The following is a 15,934-nucleotide window of genomic DNA, read 5'->3' on the forward strand; positions in this document are numbered from 1 at the left end:
CACGAACCATGCACTTGATTTGTTTGTTAATGTTTTTGCTATTACCGACCAGTTGCACCTGGACTGTGTAACCTTTGTACAGAGTAAAGGGCATGTTCAATTTTTCTCTTTTTTTAAGCCTCACGAAATATCTCATGTCATACGGACACTGTTTCGCCCTAGCACCACTAGGCTGCAACAGTCTTCTTTTATTTACCGTGTTCTCAATGTAATTCGACGGTTCGAGAAACACCTACAAAGACGCCGAGGCATTCTATTCCCCAACACTCGCCTTCGGGCATCGCTTTGTTGACTGCTACTTCGCCGCCTGTGTATTCTTTGCGTTGTTACGGGGCGCACAAGTTCGTTTCAATAAACGTACTTTGTCTTGAAGACCGCTGCGTCACTTTGCATACGTGACATATGGAGGACGTGCTGGGTACATCCACACTAAGCCCTCGTCATGCCGGCAAGCAATCCCACTTCATGTCAGTTGCCGACAGCAAGGCCGTCAGCAAGAGTATGGATCACTCCCGGATAATGTGAACAAAGAAACGTCGTTAAAACCACTGTGATAAACGCACGCATCATGACCCGAGCTTCCAATACTAGTGTCGTTCTTCAGCCACCCTGGGAGCCCGGATTATTCTATGTGTCACCTTCGGAGGATCCCAATGACTAGTTGGAGCAGGTCGAATGGGTCAGGCCGGTTAACAGATGAAACGACGCGGAAACATTCAGGCAAGTGCTCTTCTACCTAGTACATTGAACAAGGATTTGGTGCGAAACCCATGAGAGCTCCCTTGAGTGTTGAAAAGAATTTTAAAGACGTTCACCACGGTTGTGTGAAAAGAGCGAGCCGAAGTCTTGTTGCAGACGCGGACACAGCAGCACCCTAAAAGAAGCAGTGTTGTGTTCACCAAAGAAAGGGACCGGTTTTTCAGACGTGCCGACTCTTGTATGGCAGAAGAAAAGAAGTTTGGCTTCTTAATGCGGGGTGCGGAGGATGAACTGTTTGCTGAACGTGTCCGAAAACTGCCCAAAAACATCACAGAATTCGTCTCGGAAGCCGGTACAATTGAGAAGGCTTGCGACACATTGTTGGCGTGGGCACTGCGACCTATTTTGACAGCGCGCGGATTGCGACAGATGGCCTACGCCAGTCTTTCCTCGCCGTAATGAGGAAACTTCTGAGAAAACAGCTCTGGAAACTTCTTCCAACGCCGCCGCAACCCCAAGTCATTTCCTTTACCGAGGCCATTAGGGAAGAAGCGCCGGTAGGGCAGGGAACTTTAACGACTCCAGAAGCCCCCGCGAGCCACAAGCCAAGGCTTATGCGGCTGCTGTTCGTCGACCTCACCCAACTGCGCCGTATGGTCACCAGGGTCCGTACCGTCGTCCCGTGTGACCGGCCTGACAACCTGCGGTGCAAACCCCCTCCCCAAGGAAGATCGACATGCAGCGAACGCCCAGTCATCATCCGCTGTGCTAACACGGCGGACAGGTCGACAACATCTCCCGTCGCTGCCCCTACAAGAGGCTCGGTTTGCGAGGGTTCTCCGTCGATACACCACTCCCGCGACCCGGCCAGTGCCCTACTGATATCAAAGAATACCTGTCCAACACGAACCGAGGTCCAGCGCGCTTCAACTGTTCCCGGTCGCCCTACCCCTACCGATTGCCAAGCAGTGAAAGCAACGCAGGCTACACGTGTTGGAGGTCCCCAAGCCCACGCAGGGAAAACTAAACCCAGCAACTTCTGCGGGTAACATCGTAAAAACTTCAGCGAGTTGGTGCTGCATGTTGAACAACAGCGCAAACGACGAGACAAAGGACAATATCTAGAGGACAGACGAAGTGTTTTGTGTGTCCTCTTGCTATTGTCCTTTATCTCGTCGTTTGCGCTGTTGTTCAACATTGGGGGGGTCGCCGTAGAGCGTGTTATTACACAAGCGGGAAGTCATCCGAATGCAAGTGAAAGGCATGGTTCTTTTATCTTCAGAGTCTTCTTTTATCTACAGAGTTGTGGATATAACTCGACAGTTCGTGAAACACCCACGCCGAAAGATAAATGCCCGCGGAGCAGACGCCGCGGCATTCGATTCGCCGACACTCCCCTGCACATGCCACTTTATTGACTGCTGCTTCGCCGACTGTATATTTTTTGAGTAGTTAGGGGAGCTGAAATTCGCTCATAAAAACCTGATTTGCCTTCACGGCAGCTGCCTCGTCTTTGGCTACGTGAAATGATTATAGCGATAAATGTAGAATATAAACATCTTTCCATGGCCAAAGACCACCTACTATACAAGTAAGAATTAAATAGGTATACTCTAGCGTGGGACAATTTTGCTCCTCAGAACCACTCAAATACCCTCCTGGTGGTTTCAGACGCAAAACCTGCAGTCTTCTAGTTCTGCGAGACGAACTGCATTGCTTTTAGCAAAGATCGACAGCGTTCACAAAAATTATGGCGAGCTTTGCTTGCACTTTTCAGCACAATATGCATGAGATGATAGTTTTTGTGTCATGTAAGTACATCAGAAAAACTGGTCCACGTATGGGCTCACCACTTATTAGCCAATTTACAGATGCATTTATATCTTCCCTGTAACAGTTGCGGGGTATTTCGACCACCCAGGCCATGATTACAATTTGAAGTTTTATATATTGCAGGTAAATGCAACATTTAGAATGTGGGGAAAATGTCGAGGAAATTCATTATTGCCTTGTAGAGTGAACTTTTTTGGTGGTGCAAAATGTGTTCAGACATTTCACACCTATTTTGGGACTACGCAAAAAAATAAAGCACTTTTTTGTGAGCGTGCACGGGCAAAAGTATTTTCTGATGGTGAGCTTCAGCAGCAACATTAACTCCTAAATGATGCTTTTAATCTTTACAGAACGCACTCGGCGCTGATGGATCGACGTATGAAGTCTTTTTCCCCACAAACTTCCTGCCAGGAGCAGTGTACACCACGTTTTTTAGATTTCGACCAGAAACCTTCAAAGCCGGGTAGGAACATTGTTTTTCAGTGAATGATCAAACAGCTAAAAAACGTCCTGCCAATTACATTGGAGACGTAAAATATCCGTGTTCTCTTAAAACTCAAACTAATGCGGAATGTATTGATGCAGCAAAGAGTAAGTGTGTATACCCCAGGTAATCCTAAAAAAGTGAACTTTTTGATTGTCTCAGGATAGGTCTACCTAGCTGACATTTTATATGCTTTATTGGTATTAATTCGAGTAGCAGGAGTTAGCTTTGTTAACTGTAGTTGCTCGAAACCGAATAGAAAGCATGATGTTGGAGGTAAATACATTTATAAAACGAAGCGATAACTTGAACCAAATGCTACATGCTCAACCGGCTGGGAACATAACCAGGGCGATGCGTAAGACGCTAAAAAATATAACGACTTTGATATTTTTCTAGCACTACACAGGAAAAGAATACCGAACTTGTGAAATTCTGCGCCAATTTCTCTTCTGAAATATTTTTTCAGTGGACCAAAAAGGTGCGCAACGTCTTTGCCAAAAACGTCTAAACGACAATCAGCACTCGCCCTACTGCAGCCTTTATGGCACCAACCTCTTAGAGAGAGAGAGAGAGGGTAAAACTTTATTGAGTTGCCTGCAGAAGTAAGCACTTTTTTTACGCACAGAGGGAAATGCTACTCCAACGCGGCCTGTACGTTAATCTCGCCTTCGTGCTCCCAGAGGTCGAGCGTCCTCGCTATTCCCTGGGACTCGAGAGGGCCGTCACCCCATTCCCGGGGGGCCGCGTCTCTTATCCGCGGTTTCGTTCGGTCGCTGTCGTTCCAGGGCTGCCGAGACCTGCTGGACGGCCTGACGTTGTATGTTTGGATCGTAGCACCTCGTGGCAGCTTCTAGCTGCGGAGGGATTTTCGTCACCTCGTTGGCTTCACGAGGGTTAGTTCTGCAGTCCCAGAGGATGTGAGCCGCAGTGGCTCGCTCCTTAGCGCACAGTCTACATAGGTCGTCTCCCTACACGCTCGGGCTGTTTCGCTGTTTCGCTAGCACTGGGGTAATAGGGACCCCGTTTGCAATTGTCTGTATAGCACGGCCTGATTCCGGGACAGGCCTAGGTGGGGCGGAGGAATAGTCTGTCTGTTCAGGCGGTACCATTTCACGATTTCGTTGTAGGTGGTCATCTTCTTTTTAGCACTGCACTGCGGGTCACACTCTGAGTCGGTCAAGGATGCGGCCGCGTGGTTAAGTCCGCGGGCGACCGTATTGGCCGTCTCCTTGTGGTTCGCGTATCCACGGTTCGACACTGAAATGCCCATGTGGGCCGGAAAGCACTTAATCACCAGTGCGCTGTCGCGTCCGACGGCTTCAGCTTTTGCGCAATACCCGCGCAGCCTCACTGCCCACACGTCCCTTGGCTTAGTTTCTCAGCGCTGTCTGCGAGTTGCACAGCACTGTGGTGCACCTGGGGTCGGACATGGCCACGGCTATGGCTACCTCTTCTGCCTGGTGCGCGTCTAGGGTACGGACGCTCGCTGCGGTTGGGGTCGCTCCCGTTGGCGCGTTAACGACCATTATTGCGTATGTCTTGCTTCTCTTGTTAGAGTATTGACCGCGTGGACGTATACCGCGCCGTGATCTCTGGCGTAGAGGTCCACAAGGGTTTTTGCCCGCGCGAGCCTGCGTTCCTTGTTGTACTCAGGATTCACGTTCCGTGGGTGGGGGCAAACCGTGAGATTCCTAGTGATACTGTTCGGGATGGATGCGTCCCTGTCGTATGTGGCCGAGGGCGTTCCAAAGCCAAGGTCTTGCAATATGTGTCTGCCCGTTCGGGTCGTAGAGAGACGTTTGAGTTGAGCCGTCCTCTGCGCTTCTGCTATCTCATCCAGTGTGTTGTGTACGCCGAGTGCCGCGAAGGCTTTGTTGCTCGTGCTGCTAAGGAGGCCAATAGCAGCCTTATAGGTCTTGCGTATTAGGGCATCTATCTTAGTACGCTCTCATGTCCTCCAGTTGTGGAAGGCGGCGACGTACGATATATGGCTGACTACGAAAGACTGGACTAGTCGAAGCAGGCTGGCTTCCTTCATTCCCGCCCTTCGGCTGGATATCCTCTTGATAAGTCATATTGCGGCGGCCGCTTTGCCGGTGAGTTTGGTGACCGTTTCCCCTTTGACTCAGTTGCGTTCAATGAGGATCCCGAATACTCGGATCTTCTTGACCTCTGGGATTACGTGGTTCCCTGCAGTTGTGATTGTAATCGTGGGTCGTTCGGGTCTGGTGGTATGTTCTTGCGCTTCTGCTCGGCTCCCTTTGGCATGATTACGAGAAGCTCTGATTTGACCGCTAAGCATACAACACCAGTTCCCCTCAATTGAGCTTCGATGGCATCGACTGCCGTTTGTAGTGTTGTCTCGATGTGACCATCGCTGCCCCCGGGGACCTATAGCGTTACATCGTCCGCTTATATAGTATGTCGGAGTCCGTCTATATTCTCTAGGCTTCTGGCTACTCCTATCACGACGAGATGGAAGAGGAAGGGAGGGATCACTGACCCGTGTGGGGTGCCCACGCTGCCGAGCCTTTTCTCTGCTAGTTGTAAGTACCCTGCGCAGATAGAGGTGGTGCGGTCCATGAGGAAGTCCTTGATGTATGCGTAAGTGCGTTTCCCATGTTGAGGCGGGATACCTGGGCCAGTATGGCGCAGTACCAGATCTTGTCAAAAGCACTCTGCTGATCTAGGGCGAGTATCGCTCTGTTTACTTGGTTTCAGTTGTGTCATCGACGATTTCATTCTTCAGTAAAATTATGGCGTCCTGGGTGCCCAACTTATTTCTGAATCCGATGATGGAGTTCGGGTAGAGCTCCGATTCTTCCAAGTTGCTTTGGTAGCGGTTCATGAGAACGTGTTCAAGCAGCTTGCCCATGCAGGAGGTGAGGGAAATCGGTCGGAGATTGTCTATATGAGGTGGTTTGCCAGAGTTGGCTATGAGAATCGTTTTCTTTGCCTTCCGTTGCCTGGGCAGTTTGCCTTCTCACCAGCACTTGTTGCAATAAGCCGAGAGCGATTCGATAGTTGCGTCGTTGAGACTCCTGAACAGTTTGGTCGTCACCCGATCCGGCCCTGCAGCCGATCTGCTGTTGAGGTCTTGTAGGGCGGCTTTGACTTCCCACATCTCGATGTCTCGGTCAACTGTTTCGTTTTGGTTGCCCCTGGTAGTCGGGGTGGGGTTCCGTGGGGGTGGAGGGTAGGTACTTAGCGTCGAGGCGCCGCTTGACCTCGTCTTCTCTAAACTCACGGATCGCTTTGTACAGGGTCGTGGTGAGGTTGTGCTGGTGTCTCTTCGTCTTCGTCTCATCGAGGAGGTGCCGTAGTAGATGCCACGTTCGCCCCTTGTGTAGTTGGCCGTCCGCCTCGTTACACACCTCGTTCCACTGTTCGGGGCAAAGCACTTTGCAGTGCCTTTCGATTTGCCTATTGAGCTCGGCGATCTGCTTCCTCAGACTTCTATTGGCGCGGTGCTGCCGCCAGCGTTTTTGGATTGGCTGTCTCGCCTCGAATAGGTGGGCGAGGTGGCTGTCCACTTTGTCGATGCGTTCATCCGTTGTGATTTCTTGGGTAGCTGCGGGTGTTGTGTCGACGATGCTTGTCGTGCATTGGTCTATGTCTGTGATGAGTTGCGATTCTGCCGGTACTGTCTGTCGAAACATGTTCCAGTCCGTGACTCTGTGTGTCCGTTGGGCGGATACTGCGTGGTGGTCCAATGGCACGACAAGATCCACAATGTAGTGGTCGCTTCCGAGGTCGTGGGTCGTATTTCTTCACTGTATGGCCCGGGACTCCCTGTCTATTCTTAAGAAATTGAGTTCCGGGGTTGTATCTCGTGCAACCGACGTGTCCGTCCTGCTGGGAAAGGCCGGGTCTGTGATGAGGTGCAGCCCCAGGTCGGTGGCGTCTTGCAAGAGGTCTCTGCCCTTGACCTTTTTGGTAATGTATCCCCACTCGCGGTTTGGGGTGCTGAAGTGGCCGCATACCACTAGCGCGTCAGCGCCTGCGAGTCTGCTTGCCTTGTGGAGTAGTGCCTTGAATTTCTGCTGGCCGTGGGCTGGGTTGCTATAGACGTTCACCAGGTAGGTGCTCTCTTTTTTTCTTTCCCGTGATGATTACCACCGTGCAGTCTTCGATGACACTCCTGCCGAGGAGCTCGTGCTCGATGAAGATAATCCCCTTCCTGACAAAGGGGCAGATGGCTCTGCCCTTGCCTTTGGAGGTTTCCCTCTTGCTCGGTGGGCTGTCGTTCTACCGGTAGCCCGGGATCTTTGGTATTTCTTCGCTGTGTGTCTCTTGAATCATGGTGACGTCCGGTCGTCTGGTGATTTGCTGTAAATGTTGCAGCAACACTGCCCTCTCATTGGTAAAGCCGTTTTAGTTCCAGTGCCAGACCAAAAGGTCTTTCACTAGTGAAGCGGTTGCTACTGTTGTGCGTGTTGTCCCCTCCATGTTTCTTGCTGTTTGGCGACGATTTGTGCTTCCATTTCTTGTATTCTTGCTTCGACACTCTTCATTTGCGCTTGGATGTGCGCCGTGAGTTGCGCTTGCATTTGGGTCATGAGGTCCTGTATCGTGGTATGGACGTTTGATTTAAGCTTGTGTACAGTCTGCTCGAGTGAAGTGAGATGTTTGTCGGTCGTGTGGCTAGCTGCTTCCAGGCGATCACTCCTGGTGCTTTTGAAGGCGTTAGTGAACTCTGTTTTGGAATATTCTTTTCTTGGTGCCTTCGATGGCACGGCGTTGTGGCGCCGGCTCCGAACGTATGGTACGTGGGTCCTTTTTGGCCTCCGGCTCGTCCGTAGTCATCTTGTTTTGAGGCGCCTCCGGTGTCAGCTCACGTGTTTGCGGTTGTGGCTGCATCTGCTGTTGTTTTTGCATCGTGAGGAGTGTCGTCAGCGTATCATTGATTTCTTTCATGGACGCGTCTTTCGCGGCGATCTTCTGTTGGAGCCGTTCGTTCTCGTCTTTTAGTCTCTTTATTATTGTGGTCTCTTCATTGGCCGTTGTTGACTTCGGCGGTTGTCCTTTTGTTGGCGCGTTGGCTTTCACTGCGTCCGCCCATGCGACTCGTTGCTTTGAACGCGACGGCCGTCGGTGGTGATGCTGCGGTCTCTCTGGCTGCTGGCCCTCTGGCGGCTATTTGAGCGCTGTCGCGACTCCCTGCCGGGAGTTTCGAGAGGGGGCACTACCAGTGGCGGGAAACTTTTTGGATCCGGTTGTTGTTGCTGAGCTTCCTTCTTGCGCTCCCATTGTTTCTTCTTTACAACATATGGCGTCATGTACCTACTGTTGCAAGCGTTCTCGCAGGTTGGGTGCTGTCCTCCGCAAAGCTTGCACCTGAGTTTGCACTCGTTTTTGTGGCCGTCGCTGGGGTTGGCGATTCCGCAGCCGAAGCAATTTTGGTGCCGCCGCGTCTGTGGCCTATCTTCCCGCATATTCTGCATGCATCAAAGTTTTTGCGGTAAAGCCCGCATCTTATCAGTATGGAGCCGTATTTTACGTAGTTGGGTACTCTGTCCGACAAAGAGTACGATGACCGTGGTTGAGTCACCAATACTGTGCGCCTCCACTGCTAGGAGGTTGCATAGCTTCACTATGTTGTCGGTTATCTCTTCTTGAGTGTCGTCTTTGGAAATGCCTCGAATGACACCCTTCACCGTACCATCCGGTGCCGTGTGGTAGGCGCTGACTTCGTGAATGTTGCCTCCGATGTTAAGTGCTTTGACCTTAGAGTAAGCATGGCTCGCCCCTCATTTTTGGTGCTCACTACAATGATATCTTGTTCTGCATTCGTGCAGATAGTGTCTGCCTTGGCGTCTTCCTTTGTAACTCTAACTGCCGTCATGACGGCCGCCATGATGACACGCCTCTGTGCGTGCCACGTTAAGGCCGCCACGTGGTTGCATTACAGTCTTGGTGTACTCCCTTGGCATATCGATCGGCATTCTGGCCGCTTTCGTGAGTGATGCCACTACTTTCTTAGCAAAGCTGCCTCGAATCTTGGATCTAGTTTGAACAGCAATGGCGACGGACTCACCATTGTCGTTGACGGCGATGGTCTTGACTTGCTTGCCATAGGTCACCCAGCCCTCGGCTTCTTCGGGTGTAATTTCCTCTCCTTCTACTTCGATGCACGTGCGTCCGTTGATGCTTTCGATGATTATCGTTGGCGCCAGGGTGGTCTCAGTTATCGTGGTCACGTCCATGTCGGACGCCATCTCGGTCGTGGTCGTCACCGAGTTAGGCCTAGCGGCCGCTCCTGTCGGTGCAAGAGCGGTACTCGTGGTAAGCCTACTCTAGGCTTAGCCGCACGCCAGCGCTGCGACAAAGAAAAGTTCACATACAGTGGGCAAATCACGTACTACCGGGTCAAAACTGGTATCGTTCGGTACCCCGTACCTTCGAGCACCTTCCGGTACTAATTATATTGTGGTCACTGCAAATTAGCGCTGCAATAATGGGCAAAATATTGGGAGCCGATGAGAATAACGTCCGCTCCCTTCGGCGACCGCAGCGCCACCACCAACCTCTTAAGAATATTTGGTTTCCTACTAACTGTCCATAGACCACCCCTATCATGCGGGTTATCGACTTGTCTTGACTGAAACCCAGAACTCTCATCGTCCCTCTGAAGGTTGCAGCGTTTTAGACGAAAACATTGATGAAATACAGTAGTAGGTGCCTCAGAATGGTTAGGCCGTATCCGAGTGATATGTTGCCTCCGCATATCTGTCAAAAGCACATATATTTAGCCTCAACGAATCAGTCACAGTGATGGAATTGCCGCTGCTGGTCCCACAATGTATTTAGCTCTGTACGGCTCGCGTAAGAAGTCGCTACTGTGCATAAAGAGAAGTAGGGTTAGCAAATCTTCTAATATTATTAGGAAACTACCGTCCTATTGACGTAGTACATGAAATCAGCGGCAGCCTTGGCTTTCGAAGCCAGTCGCTGCTTTAGATGGCTGTCGGATGAAGGTTACCAAATTTGATAATGTACGCACATTTTGTTTTTTGGTTACTACCACACAGTCCATTTTGCTTTTCTTTTCATCAATCGTTTTCACTTTGGCATAAAATAAAAAGCAGGCTTAGTATTCTCAGCAAGCCAAACAGCGCATCATTTATTTTTACAGCTTCGATATTTTTACAGTCGTCGGGTATCAATGCAGAATCAGGATGTTTAAAATTCCTACGCCTTTATATAAAACACAAATCCCGCGAGAAACAACGGCGTTTCTTGAAGAAATTATAATGCTTTCGCGTTTAGCGAGTCTATATAACGAACCAGGTCAAGAATAAAGCCTGGCGTCAAAAAAATCGGTTGGTTCATCGGCCCTACAGAAAGGAGCTGAGTGGCGGATATGCCCAAGGTTCAGTGAACTATGGTGAATATGACAGCCGGTTACGTCGATTCCACTCAAATAGGTTGTGTTTCATCGCCCACTGCAGGGCAAGGCCTCTCTCATTATTGTCCAATTACCCCGGTCCTGTGCAAACTGCAACCAATTTATCCCCGCAAAATTCTTGATCTCTTCCGTCCATCTACCGTTCTGGTGCTCCTGCGACGCTTGCCTTCTGTAGCGATCCACTCTGTTACCCCCCCTCCACGTTACCCTGCATCACATGTCCTGTCCACATCTTTTTCTTCTTAATATCCACGTCTATGTCCTAAACATACGTTTGTTCCCTTACCCACCCCACTCTCTTTTTGTTCCTTAATATTGTACTTTTCATCCTCCGTTCCATTGCTCGCTGAGTCATCCTCAATTTAGGTTGAAGCCTCTGAGCGAGCCTCCAAGTTTCTGCCCCGTAAGTGAGTACCGGTAAGATGCAGCTGTCATTCACTTTCTTCTTCAGGGACAATGCAAGGCTGCTATTAATTTGTGCAGTTGTGTCTATATATATATATATATATATATATATATATATATATATATATATATATAGTAAGGCAATGAGCGGCTCGTTGAGGAAATACAGAAAGATAGGTCAGCAGTCTACAACGCCAAAGGAGGCACAGGGGTGTGGTTAGGCTCTTTTCTTTTTCACTACAGTTAATTAAGTAAACATTTTTTTAATTATACAGAAGAAAGAAAGAAAGAAAAACACGCGCCCAGAGTGGGGACCGAACCCCACTTCGAAAGGCCGGGGTTCGGTCCCCACTCTGGGCGCGTGTTTTTCTTTCTTTCTTTCTTTTGTATAATTAAAAAAAATCTTACTTAATTAACTGTAGTGAAAAAGAAAAGAGCCGAACCACACCCCTTTCCCTCCTTTGGCGTTGTAGACTGCTGACCTATCTTTCTGTATATATATATATATATATATATATATATATATATTTTGTATATATATGTAGGAACCACCCCAAAAGCTCGCCCGATCAGGCGTACCAATGTGCATCTAATTCTATTCTCAAAAATGATGACATGCGCAACAAACAGCGACAAAGCAAAAGCACGAGGCCGCCTGCCATAATAACTAAATTTTCAAACGCCCTCCCAAACGTAAAAAATTTCCTGCGGAAATACTACCCCATTTAACCAGTAACAACCGAGTTAAAAAGAATTTCCCGGAAGCACAAAGGGATAACTGCCGGAGAAATAGAAATCTAAAAGATATTTTAGTGCATCCTAAAACAAGGCCTTCAACGCAACCAGGCATAGCCAGCTGCTCCCGTCCCAGATGCAAGACCTGCAGGCACATGCAGACAGACTGCATTGTAAAAAGCAATGCCAGTAATTATGTTAACAACATTATTTCAAGTTTTACGTGGACTTCATCACACATGGTGTATATGTTGGAATGCTCAATGTGCCACAAACAGTATGCAGGCGAAACGAGTCAACCTATGAGCCTACGTCTTAACAGTCACCGGGCAGATACTCTTAGCAAGTACTCTATTCGCCCCGAGCGCGAACAGAGTCGGCCCCTGGCGGCGGCGGGACGAACCGCTCCTAGTGTGGATGGCGCTCTCGCGTCGTCTGCTTTTTCCCGTCGCGTGCGGCGCAAGACGCGTGCTGCACACGACAAAACAACCAATATGTGTACCTGTTTCGCAGTAAGCAATGACATAGTTACCTCTGCTTGCGCATTTCCTCTAGAAACGCAATAATCAGCGGCCGTTGAGGGTTAATGCGCTGGTTTATATTCCACGAAACATCTTCGCCGTGGTCACCGCTTGAGTGTGAACATTGCTTCCACACATTGCACTTTTCCTATTGATGAGTGCAGTCGTCTGCCGTTTCGGGAACGTCGAAGGATGCTTTTTGAAAGTGGCGTGGTGATAATTTAAAGGATAAAAGTTTAGTACCCGAAACGGGTAAGAAGCGACAAGACCTGTGCATATGCGTGCAAATTCCACACCCTTGTAAAACTGCGCTGTGTCCTTATAGAAAGAAGAAACAAACAAAAACATTTACACTGCACACGACCCCTGAGCTATCGCCCATACATTACAGGACACGTATTTTACACCAACAAGCGCCTGTGTGATCGTGTCCTTCCGGTATATTTCTAAAATAAATGCCATTTTTGGACAGTCGTTGTTTATACTGAGGAAGAGGAATAAACATTTATTCAACTGTATCGAGTTGGTAATTTTACGTATTATTTAAAATACGTTTCTATGGATGCGCAAGAGTATTTAGGGGTGGTTTTTCGGTAAAATTAAGCAGTTGTGAGTTTAGGTCTGTCATGTGGCATTTCGTGTGTCATTTTCATATATATCATTTTCAAATCCGACATGAATCACCTCGTCCAGAAACGTGTCTCACTCAGCATAACCAAATGCCTAATATGGTCACGTGTTAACCTCTTAAGGTGGACCTAAGTTTAAAGAAAGAGGAGAAAACGGGTAATATAATGTACGTTGTTGCCCACATGTGTGAGGGGTGTGTGCCTTGGTTCGCTGATTTTTTTTAAATTTTTTTTCTCACAATGCTTGCTTTCAATACATTTTTGAAAAAGGCGAGCCACAATTCCTGGAAAATCTTGGGCCAAAGGGGGTAATTAATTTTGAAAATACATGTTAAAGTACTGCTTTTTCACCGCTACAGAACACAACGCCTATAGTGTAGTTTCGATTGTAAGTAATACTGATAACCATAGTTTGGCTTTTCACGTTACATGCGTTCTCTTCTCTCTGCTCTTGCAACGTTGGCAGGACCCCCCCTCTTCCCGAAAAAAAATGCACAGAATTTCATTTTTTAACCATTCCTCAAGAATTAAATGCCAAGACAAAGGCGATATTCAGTTACAAAACAAAGTAGTTACCGGGAACCCGTTGCGCTGATTCGCAACGAGAAATCAAACCGAAATGTTTTACTACATCTGCAACAGCGCAACTGCATTTATTGCCATCTTTAGGGTTCGTAAGCGACCTTATACGCAAGAATGCAAACACATCTCGCTGTTGCAGGCACCTGTTAGATTTTAAAAGGAACGCAAATGGTCAACAGAGCAGCCGTAACAGAAAAATAAATTTGTGCTCACTGTGAAGTCCCAGAAGCTTGGTTTGCACACTGTAAACCTGCTTGTCACTTTGCTAAAACCTAGCTAAACACGATATGTTGATTGTACTGCGTGCGTTGACAATTCAATTCGCAAGTTCACTTGCGACGAAAGCCTTAAATAAGTGATCTGAAACCGTTCTTCATCAAACCTTCCTTCAGAGTCGCTAAAATTTCACTTAAAAGACCCGTTAGAGCGGTTACATTTATATCTCTGCGCTGATCAAAATTCAGTAATTTTATGTTGCTTTTGAACACACAAAAATATCGTAAGCTCTTAGAAAGAATTTCGGGGCAGTTATGTAGTGTTACCATTTCAGGGCATCCAACAAATGCAAGAATGCGTCATGCTACCAGTGAAAACGATTGAGATTGCCGTTGTAAACTGAATTTCAGAGATCGAGGCTTCCTGATTGGTTTCTATTTATGCTTTTATTGAAGGCTCAAAGCCATAGTCTGGAAAGATCGAGCTTGCTACGAGCCACAGCGTACAAGTTCATTGCCACAATTACGGCCATTCTGAGATTCCCGATGAGCCGTCGCTTTTTTTTGGCGTAGTAATAAAAACTGACTGCCGCTTCCATGCTATACATTCAACGTTGAGGAACCGAACTACAGCATACCACTCTTGTTTGCACCTTTCGTGCGCACATACGGGGGAAAAAAGGCACGAAGCGCGCCCACAGTGTGCATTCTTACGGGCCGCTCAGCGGAGCATCCACACTAGCAACGCGACGGTGTCGCCACCTACATGTAGAGCTCGCGGCGAATAGCTGTAGCACTACCTTTGAACCAACCAGGCCACAATTTTGATGACCTTAAGTTGTATAAACTTCAGCAAAATTTTAACTCTCGCAGTGAAAGAAAATACCGAGAATACTTTCTTATTCACAATATCAACTCCATGGAACCTGGTGGAATAATGCGTCTAGGGGTAACTTGGAATCCTTGGGATATTCACAGGGAATACAGCATTAGGCACTGCCTAGCATATATCTTACCCAAAGAATATGACCCGTCCCTCTGCTCCTTATGTGGTCGCCTTTTGCCTTTTGTTTTCACCCCTTACCTTCCAGTGTAGTAAGCGCAGGCATCCCTCCTATGTTTTCACTGGAATTCTATTTTGATTTCATCTTTTCCTGTTTTTTTTGCTCCGCTTTGTCTCGTGGCGTGTACGTCCCTCTAACTTTATCTTTTCGTTTTTGAATTTCAGGAAAGACCTGTTCCAGGAATGTTGCTGTTGGCCACACGTAGCGTTTCAGTAGTGCGGTTATTGCTTTTAGATGCAAAGCATCTCTTAGTTGACCCTCCGTCGTCCGGCGCCCGGCGTCCACACCTCTACTCCTCTCCACCTGTGATAACACCACTCTCTCCCTCCTCCTCTCCACACCACCTCTGCGCTAGCGCGCGCTGCTCCTCCTCTCCACACCACCTGTGTGCTACGCGCACTGCTCCTCGTCTCCCTCTCCAAAGCAGCTTTCTAATCACGCGCATGCGCGCTGCTCATCTCTCCACTCCTTCTGATCTGCAAATAAACCCGGTCTGCGCTACGCTCACTTGATTCTTCGGTACTGCGCCGTCCGATGACTGGAAATAGACGCTAACGATTCTGTCAGCGAACTGGCGGGCACACCTTCAACTAGCGCCAGGCAGTACACTGTCAGAACCACGAGCACCTCCGAAGAATGAATGCACAGAGGAGAGCTCGCGACGCCGACCGTAAACGGCAGCGTCCAGCAGCGGATTCCTGGCTTCGAGAACGAGAAGCCGCCTTGAAACGCCAACGGCGAGTAGCTGATCCAGACTGCATGGCTTTGCACCCCTCAGGGTTCCTACGTAGGAAATGGTGTAATTCATTTCTTTTCTGTGTGTGTGTGTGGTTTTCCCTCCCTTTTTCTTGTTTCTTTCTTCTTGTTCCTTTTTTCCTGGAGTTAGTCGCTCTCCCCTTCTCTAGCTTTTCTTTTGACTTGATGCTTGAAGATAGCTTCTGAGAAGGACTCCTCTCACCACCTCTTCTGCTTCCCGGGTTTCTGAAACATTGCGGTAGACCGCGCGCGGGGAACAAACACCCTCGCATCCTTTCTCTCCGAGAATTTTCCAGAATATCAACCTCCGGCTGACCTTCCTCTCACCGGCTTCGCGGCTCAAACAGTACAACCTTCTTTCCCCCTGATGACGATTGATGATGATGATTGCTATTGGTTTCCCCTTTGAAGCGGGGTGATGACATGTCATCTTACCAAAAAGGACTAATATAACCATGTTTTACACTCTTGATTTAATACTAGCGCTGCTTAGGGCAGGCACTAAAGCTTATTAGGCACGAAATACTTTTTTTTCCCTGTTACAGGTGGTAACTGTCCTAGGCAATATTCCCCTCTCTGCTCTTCGTCCACCAGCATTCT

General features: G+C 48.5%; 1 long non-coding RNA gene across 1 annotated transcript in view; it reads left to right on the forward strand.

The window, feature by feature from the left end:
• The first annotated feature begins 2,877 nt into the window (after nt 1-2,877).
• LOC144172274 (uncharacterized) overlaps nt 2,878-15,934 on the forward strand; it is a 48,590-nt gene continuing 35,533 nt past the window's right edge. Inside the window, exon 1 of the long non-coding RNA XR_013322987.1 lies at nt 2,878-2,995. This is a non-coding gene — a long non-coding RNA (uncharacterized LOC144172274). The remainder of the gene's footprint in view (nt 2,996-15,934) is intronic.

Source organism: Haemaphysalis longicornis, unplaced genomic scaffold (assembly GCF_048455015.1).
Source record: "Haemaphysalis longicornis isolate Haplotype H1 unplaced genomic scaffold, Haemaphysalis longicornis Haplotype H1 scaffold_20, whole genome shotgun sequence".
NCBI classification, from domain to species: Eukaryota; Metazoa; Arthropoda; class Arachnida; order Ixodida; family Ixodidae; genus Haemaphysalis; species Haemaphysalis longicornis.